This window comes from Pongo pygmaeus, chromosome 6 (genome assembly GCF_028885625.2).
Source record: "Pongo pygmaeus isolate AG05252 chromosome 6, NHGRI_mPonPyg2-v2.0_pri, whole genome shotgun sequence".
In the NCBI taxonomy this organism is placed as follows: Eukaryota; Metazoa; Chordata; class Mammalia; order Primates; family Hominidae; genus Pongo; species Pongo pygmaeus.
In genome coordinates this window covers 106,995,972-107,021,315 of record NC_072379.2, presented here as the reverse complement: position 1 = coordinate 107,021,315, position 25,344 = coordinate 106,995,972, and the positions used below count along the sequence as shown (strand labels likewise).

Below are 25,344 nucleotides of genomic sequence, written 5' to 3'. Positions count from 1 at the left end.
CTATGAAGTCTGAAAATGATGTGTTTTAACATATTGTGTAAAGGGCCCCTTTCTGCTTCCACACATCTTTGCTTTCTTGCCTGATGGGCAACACATCCCTTTATTCAAATGATTAGTTGATGTACTGTAATTATCAGTTTGAGACACCAGCCATACCTCTGACCGACTTCCCTCTCTCCAGAGCTTCCTGGAAGCCACCGCACAGGCAGTTTATCCAGTACCTCATCTTTCTTACTAAACAGAATGGCTACCTTCTCAGTTATTTCACCAGGAAGACCACGTGGGGCTGAGGGGGCAGTTTCTAGCTCACTCCCTTCTCACCAGCTCTCTTAGATGCCCCACTCCTGGTAGGAAACCTGATAAGCTCTAACTGGTCAGTCAGCACTGGGCTACATTGGGGACCAAAGATTTCTGGCTGTGAAGGGATAAGGTTTCTTTTCTTTCATGTGAGTGCATAATCCAAGGTCGGTGGGCTCAAAGAGGTGAGTGTGATTGATCATCAGAACAACTGCCCTGGGGCACATTTGGAATATGTGCTTTCCTTTTGGAAGAGAGGGAGAAGCACATGGAGAAGAGGGGATGACAGTGGTATTAACAGATTTAGATGTGGGATTGGTCCCTGTGTTCATTGGGGCCAAACTTTAAGATCAACTTCCAGAAAAAGGATTTCAACTCTCTGATGTCAGCATATGTCAATTATGTGGCTTCCCTGTAGCTAGGTGTTTCTAGCCTGGGAGGCGGGGGCCCTAGCCCTCCCACAGCAAGCAATAGCCCCTGAGTGTTATCACCCAGGTTCTTGGTGATGACACTGAGTGGTAGAGAACAGGTCAGATTCTGTTTAAGAAGGTCATGAAGTGTAATATGTTTTAGCACGATTGCCACCAAAAATAAAGTTCAGAGCTTAAAGTATTAACATGTGTCTTTGTTATCTGGAATATAGACTTATGCAACGACTGAGGTGCTTCTTGGTTTTGTGTTTTGGAACTACCCTCATCAGTCAAACCTTTTCTGTTCCCACTGCTGAAGTTCTCTTTTAACGCAAGCTCAAAGCACATAGTCATATTTGAAGTTACCTTTTATTTTTATCTCATCATTCACTCATGATTTTCTCATTTTATGTGTGCCTCGTCCTTTCCTCTCTGAATCAGGTGATTTCCACCCCCATCCCCACTTTTGTTAAGAGATCCTTGCTGAAGGCTGTGTTCTTGCCTCAGTCCTCCCTTCCTACCCAATCCACCTGACTCTTTCTCCTTCACTTTCCCTTCCTTCTTACTTTTCATCTTTCTTATGCTTTCGTTTACTTCCTTTCCTGACTCACTATCCTTTCTCCCCTCGGCTACCTCTGATCTTTGTATTATGTGTATATTTCATTATTCCATATATGCAAAAAGATAAAGAGGGACATAATGAGAATCACCGTCCTCTCTACCAAGCTGAAGATGCAGAAAGTCACCAATAGCTCTCAAGTCCCATCCTCAACTATATCCCCCTCTCTTCTCTCCAGAGGTAACCACCGTCTTTAACTCTATTGCACATCCTGCCTAGGTTCCCCTGGGCAGGAGGCAGGATGCTTTCCCCTGCACTCAGCCTGTGCAGTGGCCCCTTCTCTTGGCTGCTGGAGGCTAAGATGGGTGGCTGAAATGAGAAGACCACCCTACTGCAGCCACGGAAGGTGGGAGTCAGGGCAGGTGGGAAAGGGTAACTCTTCACTACAGAACATGGCTGAATTGCTCCTCATTGGACAGTCACATTTTTATTCAGATGATCTTCTCTGGCCTCTTTTATATATTTAGGTAGGAAAATACTGTTACATGTTCAGTGAACTTTTTATTAAGCACCTTGTCAATGCCTGGCACTGTGCTTAGTAGGACTTTCTTTATGGGGGTGTAGATTCACTTCAGTCCTCAGCTTCCTATTGCCCTTTTCTTTTTGATTGAGAAACCCCATTGTACTTTAAAATGTATCTTATGTAAAGGATGACCTGTATCTTTTACTTTAAGTGTACTTGTCAGAGCTGGGTGATGTATTTTATATTATACACTCTGCTTCTCAGTTTGTTTGAAAGATTTCATATACGTAAAAGAGCTTGGGCCAAAGGGATACAGTAAGTGAGTATTCAGTAAGTGACTTAGTTGGGTGACCTTAAGCAGGATTTTTAGTTTCTTTGGCATTGATTTTTTAATGTGTGAAAATAGGGGTAATAATAGTCCCACCTCCCAAAACAGTTGATGAAATAAGATAATCCATGTAAAGTGTTTACTGCACTGCCTGGCATATAGCACTAAATAAATGTTAGCTACTATAACATGGCATTTTAAGCTTAGAACATTAAGTCATGATGGAATTTATTTGAAACATTTATTGTAGAATGGAACATAGAGCTTGAAGGCCGTGTGACTGGTATTGCAGCTTAGAAAAGAGAGACAGAAGGGAGGAGCATACTCTGACCTAAGAACTCGTGAAGTGGCTCTTGGAGGAGGCATTATCAATGAAATGTATTTTGCTGTGGAGGAGGTTGGAATCCCCACTTCCCATAGACCTATTTTGACTATTTTGACTACCGTTCCACTGTATGTGGCATGCCATAAACATACCTTTGTTTTAATGGAAAAGGTTGCTGCCATTCTGCTAGTCAGATCTTTTGCCTGCTGTTAGACAAACAGAATTAAATATGTCGTTAATCTCCACAGGGCAGGTCAGAAGTCTCTCTAGACTCCTAAAATCCTGAACTAAAACCACAGAGTTCTCAAAATAAACTGTGCAGTTTGGTCAGAAATGCAAGATGATTGAAGAGCAAAATGATTTACTCTGTCAGTGGTTACTACTCAAGTGATTTTTCTTAAGTTGTAGATTGAATAGCTTCAGTTCCCTATCTGGAATACAGGGAAAACAATACCTGCCTCTTTTATTTAATAAACAGAATTGACATCATTTTGTATTTTAACTTTGTGCTTTTTTTTCTTCAAGTAATCTTATGACAAAGATGACAGTAGTAATAATGATTCTAATACCTACTTCATGAATAATACTTTTCCTTCTACAAAACACGTTCACATTCTTTATTTCAGTCCATTTTCAGTAGGTTTACAGGTTTGAATTACATTTCTCATTGGGGGTGACTTAGTCTTGCAATGGTCTATATTATTGAATAATTATAAACATTTGAATATATGATCATGAGACATGTAAACATTGATAAATGGCATGTGATATTATAGGCAATACTTTAGTATGACTAGTCAAAGACGAGTTTTTGCAAATTAGCTAAAATATACTAATATCCGGCTCACACTAATTTCTCTCCTAATGCTTTCAACCTATTCCACTCCATCTAACATAAGAGTATTATTCTTTTATATTGTTTTACACAAATTTTATACACACACATATATATACACACATACACTTACAGTTTTTTTTCCCTAAGCACCTACCATAATGTTGAGCTCATAGTAGGGGCATAATTAATCCTTTTTAACTGGCTATGTAGAGTTGCTTTTCTGTGTATGCTATTTTGGGGTATGTGGGGGAATGAAGTTATGTCTTTGCTTTCCAACAGTTGTGGTTTTTATTAACCTTTAGTTATCAAGCAGTCTTTATTTTTCTACCAACATGCTCTTACTATATTAAAGAGATGTTCGTTATGAATAGTTTCTTCCTATTCTACATTTCCTTCTGTGACTCTTTTCTCTCTCTCACACACAAGATTTTGAAAGATGCTTCCTTAAAGAGCTCCAAGACAGTGTCATGCAGTGGAAAGAATGTAAAACTAAGGGCATGAGCCATCTAGGTTATCCACGCATTAATTGGGTTTCTACTTTGGCCTTTGGGAGATTCAGTAAAACCTAAGAAAGGAAACCAGTAGGAACCACGGATGCCTAAAAATGCCAAGTCACAATGTAAATTCACACAGAGTAAGTGTAAAATGAGTAATTGGGCAGTGGGTACTTTCGAAGATAGGAAATGTTTTGTGAATGGGGAAATTGTTGTCATATCTTCCCATCTAGCTGAGAAACTCCCTCCCTTGTAAAGGACTGCAGGATTTCCTTAAAATTTGTGGCTAGAAGAAATGTGGATAGAATCTATTCGCCTATTTATTTACTTTAAAGATCAGCAATTCATATATTGGTAAGAGCTTTCCATTTATTCAGAACACACAGACTGTTTATTTTTAGCAAAGTATTGCTCACTGTTTGGGGATAGAGACCTTCTCAGAAGTCAAAATGCATAAAAGAGACACTCATCAGACATCAAGTGTCTGCAAGGATTTGTGTGTGTCTGGAAAGCAGAATCTCTATAGTAATATCTACTAAAGAGATATTTTTGATGATGATCAAGATATTCGTAGAGTCCAGACAAAGATAAGACCAACACGTTTCAGTCCACTTCTATTTTCTTTCCCAGATTCCTTAACTGGGTACAGATGTTCTGAAAGGATATTCTTTTGTAGATTCAAATACTTGAAAATTAAAAATAAACACACACACACACGATGGAACTAAAATATTTGTAAGTACTTAAATTTGTAAATTGTAGGTTTGCTACCAGCTAGAAGATGACTGTGTTGTACATAAAATGGAAAACCAAATGAAGTGTATTCAGTGGCCTCAGTTTCTCCTTTTTACATACACTCATTTCCCTTATCTGAGGTGCACCTGGACAGACTTAATGCCTACTGGACACCCTCACCCCGACATCAAAACCTGTTCTCAAGAAAGAATCCAACTTTAATCCACTAGTGAAAATTTAAGTTATTTATTTACCTGTTCTGCTTTAAACTCTATCTCTAGTTTTGACATTAGAAGTTTTTATCTTGGATAAAGGAATTTTGGGTGTGGACATGAAAGTGGAGACATGTAACTTTCTGAGAGAAAAGAAGTGCCTTTGAAATGAGAGCACCTAGGTGAGCTCCCACTCTTGTATGGCTTAAGCATGCCTGTTTGTGAGTACATATAATATATACCTCAAAATATACTGCCAAACTCATGAAGAAAAGGACTGAATGCAAAATGAGCTCAGATGGGAGGAGCAACATTTGATGAAACATGCAGCTTTATTTTATGTTGGATTTTGGATATTAAAATGCAAAATCTGTAGCAAGCAGATAAACAGGAAAGAAGTGAGGTAAATGAAAAGCAATATAAATCATATTCTTCCCTGTGATGTAAGAAATATGTTAAGAGGAGGAGGATGTATAGAAGAAAATTATGAAAGTGAGCTGGTCAGGGTAATGAAGAGAGGAAGCTAATTGGAGATTATCTGAAAATAAAACGTCTGCAGTACCCTCTGGGGAAATTAACTGCCAAATGAGAAGCATGTTGTAGGAATACAATGACTAACGTTATCTTCTAAGAACAGTTATGGGGATGAGGGCACTCCTTTTACTTAAAGAAAAGATGAAGCAATAAATAAGACGGCGATGAAAGGAAATACATATGATGAGTCCTAACCAGAGCCGACATATGGTGATTTTGTGTGTGTGTGTGTGTGAAACTAGTTAAGTATACATATATCCTATTAGTGCCTCTCAATATCAGAAGGACTAGGGGATATTTTTGGAAGTTATGGGTAGGGAAGAGTCACTCCTGAAAAACTCAGTTTTTCAAATTTTGAGCAGATTTTTTTCCCCAGAATATTTGCGTGACATGATGTTATTAGACTTGTTACTTGTGTCATATTCAAAAGCCTATACACTGATGGTCAAATAAATGTTTATGCTGTAAAATAAGCCAGAAAAAAATCCACGCAGTTGTATTAAAATGTTGAAATTATATCGAACCGTTTTAATCAATCATGTTAAGTATGGGCCTTCATTATAACTTGAAAATGAGGATGGTGATGTATTTTCTAAGTGCTTATGTGCTCAATAATTGTTCACACATGGGTGAATATATACCTACTTGGTGATAGCAACTTTCAGTGCGTGTGTGTGTGTGTGTGTGTGTGTGTGTGTGTGTGTGTATGTGTATAATATGTATACCAGATAAAAATCTCTCCCCTCCCAGCCAGTGTGTGGTCAGGCCAATGCTGCTTTCACAGGCAGGCTGTGGTGCTGACCACTTCAAGTCAGAATGTCATCGCTTGTCCCATCTATTATTATGCTCTTCAGGAAAACATTTGTCCTAAGATCCTAGCCATGACTGGTGTCCCTGGAGATGCCCTTCTGCATGTTATTCTGTGAGTGGGCTTGTCTTTCTTCTCAAAAGATGCTTTAATAGTGTGTGCTTCATAGAAGCACAGAAATCTTTTGTTTGGTGAGAGAATCTCTACCAGTTTCTGGAGAGAATCTCCAGGAATACAAGTCAGCAAGTCCTTTTGCACTGGCCTTGAACTGTGGGGAAGACCACAGAAATGCAGATCTGTGGTAGCCATGACTCAAGGAATTGGGTGTCCACACGGCTCCTGCTCACCTAGAAGTCATTTCTTGGTCTGCGTGTCACAGGTGTTGCTTCTGTGGGCATGATGTAAGAGCAAAGGGGCTTCCAGAGCTCCATGCTTTTATTCATCTGCTGAAGTCAGGGTGCATCCCATTGGTTCAGTGTTAGTGATAGCAACTTTCAGTGCTAAAAGGCTAAAAGGTTGCAGTTTGGTTTGTAATATTGAGAATTGTTGCCCACTTTGTGTACAAATTGTTAATTCACTGCAGCTTAAGGGCTGCCATGGTATCGGAAAGCTGGGCAATGAGTGACTGTCCGTGAGTAGTATTTAACCAGGTATTAACACCAGTGTCACCTCTGTAACTTGCAAAAGAAAAAAGAAAGAAAGAGAGAGAGTGAAAAAGAAAGAGAAGAGCAGAGAAAAGAAAAGAAAGAGCCATCTGTCTAGTGTCTAGAGATTTAGAAGTTGAGTTCTGGACATCTGAATTAAAAAGAAAAAATTGTAGGTCATTATGACATGAACTCCCAATCAAATTGCTAGAATATCTACCTCAGTTGCCAGAAAATTATTTGTTTTCTTTTGCTAGGGTTAGGATGTTTGTCCCCTCCAAAATTCATGATGAAATTTAATTGCCTTTGTAACAGTATGAAGAGGTGGGACTGTTGAGAGATGATTAGGCCATGAGGGCTCCACCCTTATAGGTAGGATTGTTGTTATTATAAAAGGATGAGTTTGGCCCACTTCCCTGTCTCTCTCTTGCTCTCTCTTGTCCTTCTGCCTTTTGCCATGGGATGATGCAACTAGAAGGTTGTCACCAGATGCCTGCACGTTGATACTGGACTTCTCAGACTCCAGAATTGTGAGCCAATAAATTTCTGTCCTTATAAGTTACCCAGTCTCAGGTTTTCTGTTATAACAGCTTCAAACAAACTAAGACGTCTCCATAGCAATTATAATAGGCTACTGTTGGCTATTAGCTTAAAGGATCCTTAGAAGCACCAGTATTATTTGATCAAATTGAGGGAAGCGTGTTGTGTTGCAGAAGCAGAGAATCATGAGACATTCAATCACTTACTCTTTAAGGGAAGATGGAAAACATTGAAATAAATGGTCAGTGACAACAGTAGCAACATCTGAAAAGTGATGTTCCCAAACTAGGAATTTCTCTGGAGAATATGTGTTTGTAATGTCCGTTAATGCTCAGGGAAATGAACAGCATGGATCAGAAATGGGAGGGACCTGTCATAAATAGCACAACCTCTTCCAATGGTTTACAAGAGTAGGTGCTGTTTGATAGCAGGGCTAGTAAGATCCATGAGGAACCTCCCTTAATTATGAATGGCAATGGTAATTAACAGGATGTGTGAACTGCTCTGCAGTGACGGAAATTTCGTCTGAGTTTCCTTTCCTTTTTACTGGTTTCATTCTGCCTTGTTGGAGAAGGTCCTATGCCTTCAACTATACAGACATGAAATTCAAATCTTGAAAAGCATACTATAAAAACCGAAGTTTTTCCTTGGGGGTATTAGTCTGTCTAGTTAAGGAAGACTTTTTTTTATTATTTGTCTCTTTCCCAAAGTAGTAGGCAATTAGACATCAAATGAAATTAAAAATCCCTACTTGATTGTCTCCTGGCCAGAACATGTTGCCTGCTGCCATAGAAACAGCTCTCTGATCTCAGCGGTGATGACAAAGCATAGTTCTGACAAAGCAGGTTCCTTTGCCACACGCCTATGGTTTAATCTTTTCCTCTTTTCCCCCGTGAGGCAGTTCTGTCTAGCGTTGTCAACCATGTCAATTTTGCTAGAATGTCTCAAAACATCTGTAATATACTGATTAAAATAGACACTATGATACTATAAAAGAAATGTGCTGTTTTTCTGCTGTCTCTATCCTACTCCTGGAATTGCATCTGCAGTTTTATTTAAAGCAAATGCAGCATTCAAATCTCCTGTAGTTATTCTTGCTCCATGAAGATGAATATCTTAGTCATGCTGATCTGGAGGGATGGGCTCACATCAGCAGCTGGCCCCGTTCTGTCATGGAAGAATCATTCTTCTGGACTGGAAGAAGCAAGTTAAATGTTTCTGAAATGTTTGCAGCATCTCTTAGAGGAAAAGGGAACTTCATGACAGAAATATAGCCAGAGAGGGCCACTGTGAAAAACACTGGAGGGTAAAAAGAACTACATAAAAGCAACCATGTGGAAGCCACGGAGCCCTCTCATCTCCTTTTTTGTTTTTTTTGTTTGTTTGTTTTTTGAGATGGAGTTTTGCTCTTGTTGCCCAGGCTGGAGCGCAATGGTGTAATCTCAGCTCACTGCAACCTCCATCTCCTGTGTTCTAGTGACTCTCCTGCCTCAGCTTCCTGAGTAGCTGGGATTACAGGTGCCTGCCACCATGCCCGGCTAATTTTTTATATTTTTAGTAGAGGCAGGGTTTTGCCATGTTGGCCAGGCTGGTCTCAAACTCCTGACCTCAGGTGATCCACCCACCTTGGCCTCCCAGAGTGCTGGGATGCAGGCATGAGCCACTGCGCCCGGCCTTCTTCTCCTTTTTATGGGTAGAAATTAGGATGTAGGGCAACCCTTTAATCAAGAAGCATTTATTATCTCTTTTTATCATGCTTCTTTCCTACCATGCCCATTTCTCATTGCATCAGATCTAAGCCCCCTTTTGATGTTTTAGGAAGTCATTAAATAATGTTCCTGTCCTCCCTCCCAAGTTTGCGCCATTTGAGAAAGATGACACAAAAACCAGTTTGAAGGAGAAGTGCCAACTTGATTACAGTTCAGGCTGACTGGGGAAGTGATTAGACATGTGGCCACAGGGCTTCCAGGCACCTCCTTCTCCATTAGACATTGTTACCCTCGAGGTCCCACCGCAGGCTGTTGCTCACACAGGCAGGCCTGCCGAGGAAAGGTACCCCTGTTGCCAGATGGCAGATATGAAAGAGAGACCAGAAGGCTTAGGGCCAAGAAGACCTTGTTTCTTCCCCCAGACTCCTTGTGCTGTTGGCTCACAGGTTTGATGGAGGGTGTGGGAGAAGCTGGGAATATTATGCTGCAACCTCTTAAGAAATGGAGTGTTTTTTTTTTCTTTTTCAACTCTTCTGTGGTAATATGAGGAGTAGCAAATGCCCTTCACCTCCAAACCCCTCTGTCTTGCTTCCACAGCCCTCTGCTATGAACCCTGGACTTGCCCTGCTGTTCCCCAGAAAGCCCCTCTGTTCAGGGAAACCCATTGTCCTTCAGGCTCTCCCTGCTTCTCCTTACCACGCCCACTGTTGTGGGTGTGCTGGCTTCACCAAGGTGACTCTTCTCCAGGGAACACGCTCCCTGCAGTCTTCCCCCCTTCTCTGTCTTCCCAGAGTTTTTTTAAGCCCCTCTTCCTAGCAGTCTGCCCTGGGTGAGATCTGATGGTTTTCCTCTTCTCTGTGAATACTTTTTGTATTTATTCTGGGCCTTGTACCCTGAGTAGTATCAAATCGTTCCCATTTTCTAAACCACTGAACAATTTGCCCTCTGATTACATTCATTCATTCCTTTGTCTTTTTCACTTATTGTTACATGGGTAGAGTCTGGCCTCCCCAGTTAGATTGTGAGGTGGTTGTGGACAGGATTAGTTTCTTTTATACCTCTTTTGTACCCTTTCTCAGGGCTAGTCTAATGTAGAGTGGAGAGTTTATGTAGATAATTGTCTTAGCCTGGGTTCCCTAGAAAACAGAATCTGAGCTCACTTGAGAAGGCTTTATGAGGAGATGGAATTCCAGGACAAAAATAGTGAGGGAACGGGGGAAGCCAGACAAATAATACGTAACAGTGCTTTGCCAAGCTGTCCAAAGCTTCTCAAGGAAATACAGCTAGTTGCTCTGTGACACCCATTGTCTTGCAGATAGGTCTTTGGGATTACTGTACCTTGCAACAGTCTGTCACAAGAAGGAATGGCAAGGAATTGATCTTTTAGCTCCTTCTTGTCTCCTGCCTCTTACTGGTCAAGGTTTCCCCATTAAGTTTTAAGTTCCTGTTTTTAGATTACGTTACCGTGGCCCTCTGGTCAGCCTCTGGGAAAGCCGGATCCTATACCCCACAGCAGGGTGCTTCGCTGGAATGTAGAAGTGGTTCGAGAAGCCAGAGTCTCTATAACAGCAGCTACACAGGATGAGGGTGCAGGGCTATAGCTCCTGCTGCAGTGTGGACCTGACAGAGGCTGAGTCAGAGCCATCAGCTACAGAGAGGCTGAGACAGCTGATGGTGCTGGGAGAGGAGATGGTGGCTGTGGCAGGGACTTTACACTGAGCAAGCAGCCAGAGGAACAGTGTGGAGAGGGGCAGGCAAACCTGGGAAAGCAGAAAAATTGGACTCAATACAGCACAAAATGAATTTCTATTGGCTGGATAACTAAATATAATAAATGTTTAATAAATATTTATTGATGTCTGTTGGTTAATTGCCCCTATATTCCTGTCTTATTGAAATTATTGGGAGATACAAAGAGAAATCTAAAAGCCAATTTAGACTAAATATATAAGTGTTGAAGGATCAGAGTAAAGGAAGAATAAAAATATGTGAGATCAAGGTAATTAATCAAGGAGGGCTTCCTGGAGGAGGTGAGTTTTGAGTTGTCTTTCAAAGGCTATAGCGGTAAGGATTTATAAAGAGGAAAGGATTACTTGGAATGGGAGAAAATACTGGCAAACCATACATTTGATAAATGGTTAATATCCAAAATATATAAGGAACTGAAACAACTCAATAACAAGAAAACAGCCCAAGTAAAAAAATGGGCAAAGCACCTGAATAGACATTTTTCAGAAGAAGACATACAAATGGGCAACAGATATATGAAAAAGTGCTCAACATACTAATCATCAGGGAAATGTAAGTTAAAATCACAGTGAGATATCACCTCACACCTGTTAGAATGACTATTATCAAAAAGATGAAAGGTATGAAGTATTGGCAAGGATGTGGAGAAAAGAGAACACTTGTTCACTGTTGGTGAGAATGTAAAGTAGTACAGCAATTATGGAAAGTAGTATTGTGGCTCCTCAGAAAATTAAAAACAGAACTACCATATGATCCAACAATCCAACTGGGCATATATCCAAAAGAAATGAAATCAGTATCTGAACTCCTGTGTTCATAGCAGCACTATTCACAATAGTCAAGACATGGATCAACCGAAGTGTTTATCTAAGGATGAATGGATAAAGAAAATGCAGTCTATATATACAATGGAATACTATACAGCCGTAAAAAGAATAAGATCCTGTCATTCATGACGACATGGATGAACCTGGAGGACATTATGTTTAGTGAAATAAGCCAAGCACAGAAAGACAAATACCACATAATCTTACTTTTATGTAGAATCTTTAAAAAGCTGATTTCATAGAAGTAGAGAGTAGAATGGTGGTTACCAGGGGCTTGGGGTGGTGGGAAGGTGGGGAGGTTTGGGAGATGTTGGTCAAAGGATACAAAACAAGTTAGGAGGAATAAATTCAAGAGATCTATTATAAAACATGATGACTATAGTTATTAACAACATATTGTATTCTTGAAAAGTGCTAAGAGTGGGTTTTAAGTGTTCTTACCATAAAAATGATAAACATGTGAGGTAATGCATATATTTATTAGCTTGATTTAGCCATGCCACAATGCATATATATTTCAAAACATAATGTTGTACATTATAAATATATACAATTTTGTCAATAAAAATAAAACATTAAAAATACAATAAAAAGTAAGTGATTATGAGGGGGAAAAGAGGAAGGAGTTACTGCAAAGGTATCATACAGTCTTAGAATCTGAGCAAAATGCCAGGTTTGGGTGTAGATTTCAGACATTTGCTGTGATAATTTAGCTTCATCTTTTTTTTTTTTTTTTTGGTAAAATTTAACAACAATTTAGAAAGTTGCTCATGCTTTGGCTTATAGTCTAAACTTTGGCAAGGCTCAATTGTTTTTTTTTTCACCTTTGAGACTGGAATAATGAAAATTGATGGTATATAGTGTTGGCAATAAGATGGAAAAACAGTGTTCTTATACATTTATGAATGTATAAATCATAATAGTCTTTTTGGAAGTCAATTTGATTTTTTTTATCAAAATTTAAATTGTAAATAATCATTGAACCAAAAATTCCATTTTGGGGGATCTGTGTATACATAAACATATTTACAAGATTGTTTACTGTAGTTTTGTTTCCTTAAAATGGATCAACTTAAGTACCTATCAGCAGTGGACTGTCAACAGTGGAATGGTTATGAAACTAAGGTACATCCATATTGTGTGGCTGTTAAAAGATCTAGGCCTGGCCGGGTGCGGTGGCTCATGCCTGTAATCCCAGCACTTTGGGAGGCTGAGGCGGGCAGATCACGAGGTCAGGAGCTCGAGACCAGCCTGACCAACATGGTGAAACAATACTAAAAATACAAAAAAATTAGCCGTGTGTGGTAGCGCATGCCTGTAATCCCAGCTACTCAAGAGGCTGAGGCAGGAGAGTCGCTTGAACCCAGGAGGCAGAGGTTGCAGTGAGCTGAGATCGCGCCATTGCACTCACTTTTTATTGTATTTATTTTTATTTTATAAAAATAAAAAAGATCTAGGCCCATGTGTACTGATATGGAACAATCTCAACACATGTTGTAACATTTAAAAAGTAAGTTGTAAAATAGCAGATAGTATTAACATCAACCCAGTTATAAAGAAACAACAAAAAGCAAAACTTTAAAAATCCCAACCTAACAATAGAGACATTCTTTTCCTTTTTATTCTGTTAGCTCCTGCAAGTATTCATGCATTTAAATTTGAGGGAAAAAAACCTTAAGGGTATCATCCTTTAAATAAGAGCCAAAATGTATCTCCCAGAAAAGGTTAGAGGAAATTTTCATGTTAGTGCCTAAGAAAAAAAAAAAAAGATAATTGGAGAGAAATCCACAGGTAGTCCTATATTAATAACATTTCACAGAACATTTGGGATGAGGAATTATTTTTATGAATTGAAGAAAAAATGCCAACTTATTAAAAAAGGCCTTTCATAGGCTGAAGTAGTGGAAAGTTGGAAAAAGTATCAACAATTAGAATATAATCAATTCATTGTAGAAGGAAAGTTTTTTTAAAAAACAGAATAAAACTGAAAATGAAACAAAATTTTGTGCTTACCTGATTTTATGTGCAAATTAACGAGTTGTATCAGGATGATACGAAAGATGTTATATAAACTATTTCGTTTCAAGGATGACAGGGCGTTTTTCTTTGCTTGCTTTGCCTTAAATACTGACCCAAGGTAGAACTAGTATAGAAAAAATCATTTTCAAGGGTCTGAACCACCCAATGCTGGACCACTTCCTCCACTATCCCTGATAGGGGCTCAGTCATACAGGCCGCCCTTCCACACTTGTTGTGACAAAGGACTTGACCCTCACGAGGTGACCTGTTTTGTCCTTGGACAGTTCTCCTTACAAAGTTCTTAGTACTGTATTGAAGTAAAATCTACCTTCAGGGAAGGTTTACCTCTAACGCATATTAGATTGAGCTTTAAAAATTGATCAAGGCCCAGTGCCTACCTCAGACCAATTAAATCCCTGGGATTGGGTCCCAAGCATCAGAACTGTTTTTGAAAGTGCCCCAGGGAGTTTCATGTACAGTGAGGACTGCCAACCACTGCACTCCCAGAAACCCATCAAATTTAAGGAGCACTCTCGCATTTCGCCTTCATCCTTTCTTCAAGAAAATTATCCCCTAGTCTTTCTATGAAATGGCTTGTAATGTTTTAAAGGTTTGTGGGATGAGTATCAATGCATACTGCAACCACTATTAGAAGACTTTTCTTAATAAGAAATTGGGTGAAATACAGTCATAGTGACTAGAATTATAAGGAAACAGACCCAAATTTAATCAAGGGCTATTTAATATGGGCTTATATTTTTCTATCTGTACTTTAATGAAGTTTTTTAACTTGAAAATTCAAGGTCCACACAGTTGCAGCAGTTGTTCTAAAATACAACTTAAGAATATGGATTTGAGAGTCTCTCGAGTCAGGAACTATTTGCTGGGGATGCCTATAGTTTTTAATGGCTCAGGGTTCTTCTTTTTGTAATGATTTAAAAACAAACCCAAGGCGTTGGCAGGAATAGGTCAAAGGTGAGACACATATTTGGTTTGATTTAGTGGGAAATCAATCATTCAAATACAACCTTTTAAAAAGAAAGATATAATATGCAAAACATAATTTTTATTTAGAAGTTAGTGAGAACTGCAAATTATGACATAGATAGTGTTAGAATCTAGGTGTCCTCCAAAAGTCTATGCATATTATTTTATCTAACAAGGTAAACATAACCTTGTGTTCATGGCTTCTATGGGTGTGAAATTTTTTTGCCAGGGGAAATTTTGCTAAATTTTAATTTTTCACTACTAAAATAAGGGTCTATTACAGGTTACGTATAAGATGCTGTTGAAACCATTAGAACATGGGGGAAGCCATCATGCTCCTCCTCCCCCAAAACGGGGTCTTGGACCCCTGAGCTGGGCATCGGAATGAAAGAGGAGTGACCTGTCCTCAGGCCTGGTGCCTGGACACTGGGGTGATGCGCGAGATGGCGCCGGGGTGAAAATGGAATTGAAGAGTGACCCAGGGAGAGATCTAAAGAGGCTCTGGAGAGAGGTCAACAGGAGATGTCAGAACAGATGGGGAAGTTTGGGAAGGAAGTGTCAGAAGCTTCAGATTTTAGGATGAGTGTGGCTGTCGCAGACTGTTCGTAGGAGTGGGAGGTGCAATGCATTGAGCTGGTTATTGGAAGTTGCCAGATGGCTTTACTTTCCTTCCTATGCAGGATGTAAAATATGTCATCCATTTCTATTTAGAAAAAAACATGCAATGTTGTTTTGTTTTAGCTGAAGCAGTGATAGTGGTAAGCAGTCTGGAAATCCTACTTTTTGCAGTTTACATTTCTCTTAATGCTCTGCACGCATTGATCCTAACCTCAAATTCCTGCCTAGCCTGCATCCTCTGACCAAAGCAAATCTCACTCCACTGGGGCCGTGTGAGACTCCACAGCCACCTTCTCTTTCCAGGCAGGTGTTTTGTGCCTTCCCTCACACAAGCAGCTCCCTGAATATGTCACACCCCTCGTTCCCCAGCTCAAGTGCTCCATTCACCTAATTTCATTTTGCAGTGCCTTGTGGAGGTAGGAGGAGACAAGGAATTGAGGAAGGTGACAGTCCCAGTTCTCCTATCCGCCCTGCCTCCACAGTCATCCCAGTGAACCCAAGGAGGGCATTTCTTTCTGAATGAGGGTCGGCTCCATTTCTTTCTCTTCTAATCCTTTTCAGAGAGTGCTCAGCTTGGTGAGGAATGAAACCCAATGCTCCATGGCCCCTTTCCAGCTGGGTGCAGTTCCAAACTGCATTCAAAGCCAACACTAATTATGTTCAGGGTTTCTTATTAGTAACGGAGTAAAAACATATGTGAGCTAATATTAAATATCGATTTTCCCTAATAAGAGGCCTTGGCTATTTTATTGTGGATATGAAGCTGTCTTGGTATCTGTGTGTGAAGACACTGGCATAGAACCTCATATGTCAGGAGGGGAGGATGGTGCTCTCTGGCAGGAAGCTTCCAATTTTCCGGGACAGCTTTTCTCACATTCTTGCTAAAAAGCCTGTGCCCATCCAGCAGCTTGGCAAATAGAGCAAAACCTCCTGGATTTGAATGGCACTCATAGAGAATCCATGACTGCCAAATAGGTCCACAACAGGTTCATTTTTACATTTTCTCCATTTAGTTTTTCCTAGACAAATCAATATTTAACTAGTTTGTGGATTTAATCTAGTTTAAATTCATCTAAGAGAATGTTGGGCTCTTAAAAAGTGTCAGTTCCATACAAGCATATAATCTATGTGCTACCTAGCATAGTACCTAGTACATGATAGGCTGTTAAAGGTTGGATTTATGAATTATTACGAATCATTAAAGGAAGTCTCTAAATTTCTTTGCTGGGTGGCAGTTTTTTTTAAAAAAAGAAAAATCTGTTATTGTTTGTAGTTGAAAATGATAAAATCAATTCTTTAAAAATATTCCCTTATAATTTTATATCAATCACGTCAATTTAAATCTGGAAAGATTCATTATATATTAGATTAATAGTTCTTGGCTTCACATTACAACCACCTGGAGAGTCCTACCCAAGACCAATTAAATCAGAATCTCAATTGTGGGCTTTGGCCATCTGGAGTTTTGCTTTTTTAACAGCTTTATTGAGATATAATTAAATACAACAAACTGCACATATTTAAAATGGACAGCTTGATAAATTTGAACTTTCACCTGTGAAACCATCAACACAATCAAGAAAGTAAACATATCACCTGTGGTTTTAAAACCAGCTCAGGTGATTCCTAAGTCCAGCAGAGCTGAGAACTACTGCAAGAGAGCCTCAAAATCATGAGCTGGTTAAGCACATAACTTCTAGCTGTTCTTCCCTTCCAATCAGGCAGACTACTCACTGTCAAACTACAGATCTACAGCAAATGGTGAGGGCAGGGCTGTGATGGGAGAAGGTGAGAAACAAGTGGGCATTTGGGCTGGCTCTGCTCTGAGCAGGTACTTGGCCTGAAATACTCTCAGTTCAGTTGATCACAATCTTAGATGAGAGAAATAGAACTTCACAGTTGAATAATACTCCATATATCAGATTCTGTATAACAATCTTACTGGTGGTTTTTCAGCCAGTGCTAGTAAAATAGCGCACCTTTAAAAAATCATATAAAAAGTCAGCCAATTGGAATAACATTAATATCCAATATTAGGGTAGTGATTAAATAGATATGGTTTCTTTATATGGTAGAATATCATTCAGACACTAAAAATGATTTTATAGAATATTTAATGAGTTGGGGAAATGTTCATGGTGTATGGTTAAGTGAGAATAGCAGGTTGATAAACCAGTGTGTGCTGAATGATACCACTTCTATTCTGAAAAAAGTGAATACAGACACACCAGAAAAATAAAAGACTTGGAAAACATACACCAAAACATGAACATGAACATGGAAGAAAATGTTTAAATTTCTTTTAAAAAATTTTCTTTACTTTTTATATTTTGGAAAATGAAAACAATTTTTTGATCAGAAAGAATAAATATTATTAAACATCAGCTGCAGAAATTCCCCCACCTAAAAATGAAACCCTATCTAAAAGAATCCAGTAGAAATGAAGGAAGAATATAAAAATCATTAGCATTCTAGCTTCATGCTAGTATGCATTACCCAGTAGGCTCTCACTAAATGTTTCTTGAGTGATTTGAATAAATGACTGGAGCTAAGCAAAATAAACAAACCCCTGCTCAAGTTGGAACAAATTCAGTTGCTTTTCAGAGTCATCAAAGCAAATTGTTTTGTTTATTCTATTAAACTCAAGTTCAAGGTTGCACGGCATTTGTATTACTGTTGAAGTGTGCTGGCATTTCATTTCATTTTGACTGACTCCAACTGTTTTCCAGTAAGAAGACTGGGCAATATGCAAATAAGCAGGTTGCTGCATATGGGCTGTTGTAATAGTTCTTGGCCATTTCAGAAAAGCTTCAATCCGAGGAGTGTTTTCTCCAACATGGAAGGAGACATGAAATGAGTCTCTGTATCCCTTACCATGTTGAAGTAGATTAAATTTTTATGATGTGCACAAAATGTAGCTGCAGTATATTAGAAAATCCCTAATCCCTGTATGTCCTATTCCCAACCCTTTACGTGAGGCCTTGGCTCTGTTTACTCTTGCCAACTTGCAGCTTCACTCGCTTTCTTTGTCTGTTCTTATTACATCTCAGCCTACAGATGTGCTCAAATCTCCTCTGGCCTAAAATCACTTCTCATCCTGCTTTTCCGTAGAGTTATCATTCTATTTCTCCCCTTTTTTTCCTGCCAATGTCTCAGTGAGGTCATTATTTATTGCCTGATACCAGCCAGAAGTACTTTCTGTCTCCTTTGGACCACCTAAGGCCTTTATTTGTTGTTCACAGTATTTACCACGGTCACATCCTTACCCCTGTGCTAGGCCAGGAATAGTCCTATCTTTGATGCATTTCTCCTTCCACTTCTGAATTCCTGGGAACACAGCAGTCCCTTGGGGACTGGCTTCTTAGACTGTAAAGTATCTCTTTTTAAATTAAAAAAAAAAATTGTAGAGGCGTTCTCACTATGTTGCCCAGGCTGGTCTTGAACTTCTGGGCCCAAGCAGTCCTCCCACCTTGGCCTTCCAGAGTGCTGGGATTACAGCCGTGAGCCGCCACACCCGACCTAAGGTACCTCTTAATTCAAAAATATGAAAAGGTTTGTAGAGGCTGCTGGCTTTTTCCTGGAACTAATTTCCACTAAATGTCCTGTGTTTTTTCCACATATCAAGCATATCTAAAGATACTGCTTTTCTAACTGTAACTAAAATGTAATGTCATCTAGTGGCTTTCGCTCCTCTTTGCAAAGTTTTTGTTTGTGTGTTTGCTTAATTATTTGAGCAGAAATGGAAGAGGCCATGCCACAACAGGGTCAGAAAGACCTGGGTTCAAATGCCATCTCTGACATGGACAAGCTCTCTGACTTTGGGGTCTGTCACTAGACTTCTCTGTGCCTTAATATGTCGACGTATGAAATTGTTGCAATAATGTCCACCTTATGGGATTATTGTGAGGATTCAAAGAGGTGTTTGAAAGCCCTGAGTCCCAAGTATGGGCCATGAAAACTACTCACTGAATGCTGGAGCACTTCCTTTCTTCCTGGCTCCTTCCTTTTTCATATCTGAAAACATGTTCAGAACAAAGAAGCTGCACTGAGGTGTGAATGCCCAGTAGCCAGTGAGTTTGTACGATGCAAACTGGTATTCTAGCATATTGCTAAATCACTACACTTAATAAGCTTCCTGGGTATCCACTGTCAAATCACATACCACAAATGTAAGGTCATGAATGCCAACAGTCTCTTCTCTCTGCTTTACTCAACCAGTGTGATCTGTCCAAAGAATTTGAAATGACAGAAAATATACATAGCAAGTATTAAAGCAGCAGATGGTATTCATATGCCGCTAGCTCTCTGTGCTGCTAAGTCACTCACACATCCATAGTCATAGCGGAGGGGACGGGGAAAAAATCACATTTCCTTCTTTTCTTGGAATTGCCATCTTTTTCTCATCTCTGATGCCAATGTCTCCTCACAAGATTTCCAAGAGAAGAAAAGTCTCACTGTTCTGGAAATGCCAGAAAACGTTCCAAAACTTGCTTAGCGTTCTTCCTAGCAACAAATCCAACAACTTCCTCTACATTCGGGTGGCATGGCTCTCATTGTGTTTATCACTTTCTGCCCCCAACTAGCTGTACAACCTTGGACCATTAGTCCTCTTTCTGTGCCTCAGTTTTCTCGTCTATTAGATGGGGATATTGAAATTGCGTACCTCATTAGTTGTCATGAGGATCAAATATATGCCAATCAGTTTTAACAGTATTTAGGATGGAGTAAGCACTCAACATATTGCTATGTGGTCATTTTGCCTGCATAACTAATGGATGAACCTATGGGTCAGTGGAAGTGGACTAAGAATTATAAAATACCTATAGTCTTGGTTTTGCCACTTACTAGCTACGATGAGCCATTGAGAAGTTCCTTATTGAAACTTATTTTTTAAATCTGTAAAATGCTAGAAAAACATGTTTTCAGTATTAAATGAGATTACCTCTATGAAAAATAAGCCTCAAAATACCATAGAACATAAAATGGTATTATCTCCTATCTCTGTTCTTGAGCAGGAGCTGCCAAGTGTAGAGTCTTTGCATTTCTTGTGGCACCTAATGGGTCTACAACACCAGTTGTTGAAGGAAAAGTTTACTCATTCAGCACAACTGAGAAGAAGGAAGCAAGCCAGAAAGGCCTCTGAATGGTCATCAGAGATGGCGTGAAATTCACACATTCACTCATGTGCTTTTTTAATAGGCTCGTGCATCAGGCTCTCCCTCTGAGGCACTTCACTTTTACTTTACCCAGAGTCAGCCTGGAGAGGACCAGGCATATCCAATTAGTGGAGTGAGGCTGGGTTAAATTGCTCTGGGCAGGCATACTGACCACCTGAGAAGTGGCACCTGACTATAATGGTGGAGTCAGAAAAACTAAGAAAAGCAGCCAGGAGAACTTAAAAAGCCCTTTGGTGTGAGACTTTTTACCATAAGGAGAGATCCCGTGAGGCTGACTGAGAACTAAATTAGACAAAAGCAGTTGAGATCTTCTTCAGAGAACAATTTCACTTTGGCAAGGGGATACCGATGACCTAAAATGACAGATTCTGCTAATTTCCATTATTGCCTCAGGGAAGGTTGAAGCTAACTTGGCTCTGTTTTTGCAATATGTTTCTCAAACATAACTTCTTGGTCGACTGCACAGGTAATTACTCCAGCTACAAAGTTCATGTTGCCAATTATCTCAACTATGGCCTCATTTTCTCTAATGATGCCGAAACCTCATTCTTCTGGGTTTTGCAGTCTCTAACGAGTAAATGTTAAAACCTTTATCCAGCAAATGAATTGCTTGGTCATGTCCATTTATGTAGCTTATTATATTTTCAGGATAATTGGCAATCAACTTAGAGTATTGGTAATTATTAATTTTAAGTAATGACATATACTAAAATAAATTTATTTACTAACAATTTGATTTTCACATTTTTATAGTACTGTTTGCTCTCTAAAATTGTGTCCAATTTGGTATTGTTGCTGGCTTTTAAATTTTTTATTAGTAGCATTAATGTTTTGCTAGATAGTGTTCTTGCCTAACTCATAGATGATGTCATAATGAATATTTCGTAAGGACAAGATTGGGAAGTCAAAAGTTTTTAGCACTTTGGGATAATGGACCCAACCTAAGAAGGTGAAATATTGATGTTGTGAAAATAAAGCCTTCACTTGTTTCTAACAAAAAGACCTACAAAAAGATTAGGGAAATATTAACTGTCAGTCTGAAATGTAGCTGTAAGAATGGCAGTAAATGGAGTGCTGTAATCTTAGTCTGTATGAATTTGGGCACTCTGGGCCAAAGAAAACAGCAACTCACTCAGGACACCCTAAGGAGGAGGGGCTTACTGCACAGCTGCCCTGTTTGCATCTGTAAAGTAGAAAGTTCGGTTTGAGATGACCTCAAGGGACTGACCCCTTTCACATGGTTTCTCGTATGGTCTTTCTGCTATCTCTGCATATTTAGTAGGTTCTCCTCTGACTCCCAACATCCAACTAAATCCCAGAAAGAGCTGGTTTGATCAATTTGTCTTACTCTTGTCTTTGTTCTAGCGTATCTCTGCACAAAGCTACCTCCTGGGTCATCCACCAGCCTCTAAGGTGCTCACTCCTGATCCAAGGAGCACCTCTACCAAAACAATAGCTTATCCTTGTTTTTCTGAACAGCGGGCTGTGGTTGGGGAAGTTAACATTAGAATATGAACCTGGGTGTGGCTCCAACGGCCAGAATTGTGAGCAATAAGTCAAAGCTACAGGAAGAGAGATTCAGCTTCATATAGAATTTCCTAAAAATGGAATGGGCTATATAGGCAGATAGATGGTTGGATTTAGTGACCTTCTAGGCTCCTTCTGTCTCCCAAAATTGTGTTTTTATTTTTAATACCACTCTTCTGTTTCTTCCCAGATGTGTCTAATGAAAACCATCTTTTCACATTATTATTAAAATGAGCTATGAAGATAATTCTGACACAGTATAATTAGGATATGCCTAAGGTGTCAGAAACAGTAATGCTTTTGCATTAGCCTCTTAAAATATATTTCATATGCAACATATTTGTAAATTAGATTTTATTATAGTAAATAACAATGCTGTACAAATAAAAGAAATAATTTACCTAATGTAAATGTAATGGGACAGCAAACTGTGACATGGATACTTCTCTTAAGAGGATTGAAGATGAATGTAAGAATGTTAGGAAAATTGTTTACCCATGAATTATGAATGATGTTCCAGAGATTTCAGTTGGGCATTTAAACTCAGATATCATGATGGACTGAGTTATTTAGGGCAATTTTCAGTGATGACTCTTCTGATGGCTGCCTGAGCTGAACTTCTCCAAAACAGTTAAATCTCAGCATCCAAACTGTACTAATTTGGAAGTGTGTGTGTAAGAATAAAAGTTATTCCATAAAATGTTAATTCTCTCTCAACAGAAATTTAATTGTTTAGCCTGAGAAAATCTGAAAGCACCACACCATGGAGACTCCAGGAGGCTTCTGTTTCCAATTTCCAGTGTAAGAAAGCATTGAGACAAAAAAGATAAAGTAGATATCAGGGCAGAGCAGCCTTGCCTCCAGCCTGCAAGGGAGTTGTATTTCTTTGAGGCAACGCATGGTCAGGAGAGAGAGTAGCTTTGTTAAAATTCTAAAATTTGAGGTCCATCATTTTTGAGACAAGACTCATCTCTCTTGGTTTCAGTTTCCTCATTGATACATTGGCAATGATAATAGTACCTAGGTCAGAGAGTTCTTGTGAGAACGAAAGCACTTCTTGGCACAGTGTCTAGCTCATAGAAGGTGCTCAGTAGTTTAGCTACTAAGATTACTATTTTCTATTGTTTTTGTTTTTGAGACAGGATCTTCCTCTGTTGCCCAGGCTGGAGTGCAGTGGCATGATCTTGGCTCAGTGCAGCCTCCTCCTCACTGGCTCAAACCATCCTCTCACCTCAGCCTCTGGAGTAGCTGGGACCACAGGTGCGCACCACCACACCCAGATAATTTTTTTTTTTTTTTTTTGTAGAGATAGAGTTTCTTCATGTTGCCCAGACTAGTCTGGAACTCCTGGGCTCAAGTGATCCACCTGCCTCAGCCTTCTAAAGTGCTGGGATTACAAGTGTGAGCCACTGTGCCCTGCCTGCTTTTGTTCCTTTGTTTTTGAGATGGAGTCTTGCTCTGTCGCCCAGGCTGGTGCAGTGGCACCATCTCGGCTTACTAAATCCTCTGCCTCCTGCGTTCAAGTGATTCTCATGCCTCAGCCTCCCGAGTAGCTGGGATTACGAGCGTTTTTGTGTTTTTTTAGTAGAGACGGGGTTTCACCATGTTGATCAGGCTTGTCTCGAATTCCTGACCTCAGGTGATCTGCCCACCTCGGCCTCCCAAAGTGCTGGGATTACAGGCGTGAGCCACTGGACCTGGCCTGTAGTTCCTTAAAAAGCAGGAACCCTGTGGTTATGCATCCCTGCCCAGAGAGCCACGAGCCTTATCACTTCCTAGTCATCAGTGTGGCTCATGTCTTCGGATCATACCCAGCCCAGCCTGAAACAGAGTTGTGTCTGGCCCCAGCTCATGATCCATTTGGCTTTCTCCTCCCTAGAAGACCTGACCCCATTCTCACACTGCTGCTTTGCTTGGACCTTGTGTAAGTCACTGTACCTCTTGACTCTGAGTTCCCGCCTCCTGAAAATGGGAACTATTTATAGGGTTTTAAAGTTTTGGATACTATCAATTTAAATTTTATCTATTTTAAAACAAATGAGTTGTCAGGTGCCAAAAGTGTAGAAAAGACAGAATGTTAGAGCTAGAGGGGTCATCAAAGAATATCTTCCCTGACTTTCTTTTGCAAAATATTGACACTTGGGTGCCATTCCACCTGAGATTCTGATTTAATTGGTCAAGGATTTATTTGGTCTGGATGTAGCCCAGCCATCGATACTTTTTGAAAGCTTACCCAGTGGTGCTAATGCACAGGCAGGGTTGAGAAGCACTTAGCAAGCCCAAGGTCATACTGTTAGTGGTCGAGGCAGGTCTAGAACTCGTGGTTTCTGCTCTTCTTACTACAGACTGACCCTAAGTTCTGGTTTAAAAGAAGCTTTTTGAAGCATTCCTTTTGTGGTTTGACCCTTTCTCATAAAAGTGAGATATGTAATAAACATAATATTCAAGCACGCCTGTTAGTTGGCTTCTGTTTAATTAAGGTTTTATTCTGTTCCACCTTAACCTTATGCTTTTTCTTTCTTATAATGGTGTGTTCAGCAACCCCTTTATTCCAGATGCCATATTTTCTTACCGCCTTCAAAGCCATCTCTAAAATATAATTGCATTGCTGAGTTCCTCTCTGACATTGTCAACCTTGATCAAATACTTAGTTCTTCATTGTTTGTTCTTTTCAGTCTGTATTAGATTCTTCCCCGCCACAGCCTGTTGTTGATGTGATTATAAAGCACGGTGTATTCCCATGAAGCATCAGAGTAGAATAAGATCAAGTGCCTTTTTTTACTTTTTGATTTGTGTGCACAGTTGTTTCCTGCTATTTAGGGGTAATTCAGGCTTCTGTCCTACACTGCAATGTAATTGGAATTATGTTACCTATTTTCATTACCTGTTCCCATTAAGTTGCTTAAAATTTCTTAGACATTGATGTCATTAAGTACAATAATGCTTGGTTAAAATTAATCATGGAATTTGATATATAGTAAGTCCCCCTTGTCAATTTTTAGTACTATAGTAGGATGAAATCTCAGCTTAATAGAATTAACCCAAAACAATTTACATTGTCCTGTGTTACTTTTTTTCTTTTTCAGAAATCTTTGTGACATTCTCTCTCAGCATTCTTTATCCCCTGTTTGCTGAAGCCTTCGACCAAAGCTGGTCTTAGCTGTTGGCACACTCCTGAGAAAAGGATAGCTTCAGAAATCAGAAAAACATTTGGGAGGTGTCTAGCCCAGTGGACCTTCTGAAGGTGAGAGTGAATTAGTTCTCTCTTTGTCTTTACAAGACTGAATTAACTGGTCTGTCTTCCAAAATCTACTTGGAACGTAGTGAAAAGAGGGAAACAGGTTATTGAACATTTTTTATAAACAATTGATAGTTTCTCTTTTTTGGGAAAACTTTTTAGTAAGTATGGAGGAAACCAATTGGCTATTTTGACCGAACAGGAACTTTATTTGAAGTTGGAGCTCTAATCTTATGAAGATCTATC

At 39.5% G+C, this 25,344-nt stretch overlaps 1 protein-coding gene across 30 annotated transcripts in view; it reads left to right on the top strand.

Moving 5' to 3' along the window:
* The window catches only part of NRCAM (neuronal cell adhesion molecule), a 314,317-nt gene that overhangs the window by 29,435 nt on the left and 259,538 nt on the right, over positions 1-25,344 (top strand). For 29 of the 30 annotated variants that reach the window (XM_054494285.2, XM_063667720.1, XM_054494267.2 and 26 more), the window contains exon 2: positions 24,947-25,104. The exons of the other annotated variant lie outside the window; for it this stretch is intronic. The gene's annotated coding sequence lies outside the window, so the exon portion shown is untranslated. The remainder of the gene's footprint in view (positions 1-24,946; positions 25,105-25,344) is intronic. 30 annotated transcript variants of the gene reach the window in all.